This window comes from Microcebus murinus, chromosome 8 (assembly GCF_040939455.1).
Source record: "Microcebus murinus isolate Inina chromosome 8, M.murinus_Inina_mat1.0, whole genome shotgun sequence".
In the NCBI taxonomy this organism is placed as follows: Eukaryota; Metazoa; Chordata; class Mammalia; order Primates; family Cheirogaleidae; genus Microcebus; species Microcebus murinus.
The window spans coordinates 96,402-99,971 of record NC_134111.1 but is presented as its reverse complement, the minus strand read 5'-3'; the positions used below and the strand labels follow the sequence as shown (position 1 = coordinate 99,971).

The window sequence follows — 3,570 nt, the reverse complement described above, 5'->3', positions numbered from 1 at the left end:
GTCCACGGCCACACCACCCCGAACGCGCCCGATCTCGGAAGCTAAGCAGGGTCGGGCCTGGTTAGAACTTGGATGGGAGACCGCCGGGGAATACCGGGTGCCGTAGGCTTCTTCTTCTTCTTCTTTTTTTTTTTTTTTGCCTCTGGTTCTGTCGCGTTTCTGGGAGTGCGGGGGCGGCCCCGGGTGGGGGTGACCCCCACCCTCAGCGCCCGCCGCGGTGCCTGGCGCCCCAGCCCGCACTGTGGGGCCTCCTCTTGTCCCGAGCCGCGACACCGCCGCCACGCGGCAGCATGCGTGGCTTCTGGACTGTCAGGTCTCAGACCAAAGGTCTGCTCTGTGGGAACCGACACGCTGGAGGAAACCTTGAGAGTCTGAGAGGGGAGGGAGTTGCAGAAGAAGGCCAGGATGTCATTTTGAGGGAGTATGTGACCAGAACTCGTCCCGTTGCTTTTGGGGTTCTATGGGCTACACGCAGGAATCTTTGGTGGTGGCACCTGATGTTGGGGGATCCGGAGTCACACCCAGACCTGCTCCACAGGCCTCCTTTGACTTTTCTCTTCGGATTCATTATTTTTAAAAAGTGTCTCTTATCTCTAGTATTGCATTTTCTTTTCTCTCTCTTTTCAAGCAGATGATGGGAGTCCAAGTATTAAGGTGACATGTGTTGCCCGTGCCCCCCTACCCCCTGTGTTCTTATTCATTTACCTCTCATGTTGTTCCAGCGTATTGTGGGGGCACCAATGTTAAGGTCGGGTACATCGCCCTCTCCCCGCCTCCCCCCTCGGGTCAGAGCTTCAAGTGCGCCCATCCCCCAGTGGGTGCGCACCCACCCCGTTCCTAAGGGATGTGTATGCCCATCCCCTCCCCACGCCCGCCCGACACCCACCCGATGAAGGTGATTCCTCTGTGTCCACTTAGGTGTCCATCGGTTCGTACCCATTTGCCGGTGAGCGCGAGCACGTGGTGCTCGTGTGTCCATTCTTGGGATACCTGGCTTACTGGAACGGGTTCCAGCTCTGGCCAGGAGAACCACGAGAGGTGCCCTCTCACCGCTGTTCCTCACAGCCGAATAGCACTCCGTGGTGTCCACGCGCCACATTTTATTGACGCACTCGTGGGTCGATGGGCACTCGGGTCACTTCCAGGTCTTTGCGATTGTGACTTGTGCCCTGACTCTAACCCTAACCCTTACCCAGCCCGTCTCCTCCTCGGCCCCTGCCTGACTGACTCCTTCCCGCCCGGCCTGTCACCTGTCACCTGTCACCGTCCTCGGCCCCTGCCTGACGGGGCTCCTCCGTCGCCTGGGCCTTCCAAGGGCTTGGTGTGGACGCTGCTTCCAGGACGCCCTCCCAGGAACCCGGTAGCAGGGTGGCCGCAGCGTCTCGCGCAACCCAGCAACCCAACCGTCCGCCTGCCGCCCTCGCTAAGTGGCCTGCGGGGGACGTGCTCCCGCTGTGCCGCGGGGGCCCAGCCTGGTGTCTTCTCTGAGGCCCCGCGGCTGCCACTCCCCGCAAGGGGGGAGCCGCGGAGGTGGGGACCGGCTCCTCATGGGGACGTACACCCAGCTCTCCACGTCGGATTCCGGGGCTCTCTGTCCTGCCAGAAGGCCCAGCTGGCCTGCGGGTCCTTAGAGTGGCAAAAACATCCGAAAACTGAGATTGAGGGTCCGGTGGGTGTCTGCACTTTTGTGCTGGGCACCCCAGGGAGGCCCGGGGGCTGGCTGGACAACGCGGTCTGCTGGGCTGGGGGGGGGTTTGGAGGAGCAACTGATGCCCTTTGCACTTTGGGTAGCAAGTGTCTGAGGTGTCTCTGGGCCCTGCGCCATGTGGGGGCGGGGGCGGGGGCAGGGTGGGAGGAGGAGGAGGAGGAGGAGGAGGAGGAGGAGGAGGAGGAGGCGGGAAGGGCCGTGGCCTGCAGTCGTGTTCCCCGGGGTGGCACAGCATGTGGCTTCTTCCACGGGCTGCTTGGCCTGGGCTCCCTGCACCTGGGCCTTTGGAGGACTGGCCCTGTGCTTGCCAACACTTCCTGCAGGGACCCAGAGCTGGGAGGTTGCATCTCTCAGCCCTGGGTCGGGCAGAGCCCCAGCGGGCCATGCCCACAACCTCTCTCAGCACGGGTCCCCCAGAAGGCTCCTTTGGGACCAGGATTCTCTTGCGGGTGACTCTTTAAGGTCTGGCCCCTGGATGGAGGGGCACCAGGAGTAGAGGAGCAGGAAGGGGAAGGGGGTGGCCATGCGAGGGGACACTTTCAGGCCAAGTCCCAGCTTCAGCCTGATCCTCCTAGGAACCCCGGGGTGGACATCACACCTCCTGGTTGCCCCGCTCTGAGACAAGGAGCCGGGCTTCGCATTCCCACAGCAGCCAGTCGTGGGCTGAGGACACCTGGGGCGTTGGGAACTCCCTGGCTTCTCCTTGGTTTAACATCTGGAGCTGCTTGGGAATTGTGCCGCCACACACACCCGAGTGCAGGTGTCTTCTGCACAGACTGCGGGCCTCGCTCTTCTGAATGCCGCTAGCTCGCCACCCACCCACGGGTGAACCTGGTCAGGGTGCTTTCTCTCAGGGGCAGACTCTGATCCGGGCGGGCTACCGGTGTGTCTCTGTTTGCTCCTTTCTTTCTTCCATTTCGGGAAAGGCTTCCCTACTGGGTGTGGAAATCTCCTATGCCTTTCCTCGCCTATTCTGTCAGCTTTCAAATTCTCTTTCAGTTGCCACCCTCACAGATGGATTAGGAAACTCTTTCCGGTGCACTCATTAGTGAAATGACCTCAATGACGCTGGAATCCAATATCTAATCGCCGATTGTTAGCGAGTCCACACGCCAGGGTGGTCGGGGTCCAATGCAGCCCCGGCCAGGCCCAGGCCCCTTGGACTGGGCCACAGGAGGACACAGAGGAGGGTCCCGGCCCCCACGAAGCGGTGCCGGCAGTTCTCCAAGGGCTCGGGGGTTTTCCAGAGGGAGGAGATGGAGGGGACTGATTTCTTCAGCGCCCCACAAACCACGCCACCCCACCCCACCCATGGGACACATCCCGAGAGAGAGAGAGACGCCCCATACACTCGCTCCCCTCCCCCGTGCGCTGTGCCCCAGCCCTGGCCCGGGGGAACAGGCGGCCGCCCGGCCACAGGGTGGGGGGAGCAGCTGAAAGGGGTTGTGGGGGAGGGCGGCCCCTGGCTGGGGTCAAAGGGCGAGCGCCCCGCCCGCCCGTGCGCAGTCAGCGGCGCTGGGGGTGGGGGCGGGGAGGTGAAGGAGGCCAGGCGAGGAGAGGAGGGGGGCTGGAAGGTCTCCACCTTGGCGGGTCCAGCCGTGGAGGCGCATCTTGTGTGAGTGTGAGTGAGAGACTGAGTGTGAGTGTGTGTGTATAGAGAGACAGCCCCCAACCCCGGCCCGCCGCTCCCTGCCCGCCCCGCCTGTCACCCCCGTCCCTGGGAGCCCGCCGGACCCGGCCGGCGAACTCAACAGGCCCGGCCCGGCGCGGGTCAGCGCCGGCGCGGGGCCTGGGGCGGGAGGAGGCGGCGGGGAAGCGCAGAGAGGCTCCGCTTCTTGAGCGGGGCAGGGGCGCCCTCCGCC

The 3,570-nt window shown here is 63.7% G+C and overlaps 1 pseudogene; it reads left to right on the top strand.

Annotated features, from left to right (window-relative positions):
* LOC142872661 (uncharacterized) lies at positions 1-109 on the top strand (annotated as a pseudogene).
* The last annotated feature ends 3,461 nt before the right edge of the window (positions 110-3,570 follow it).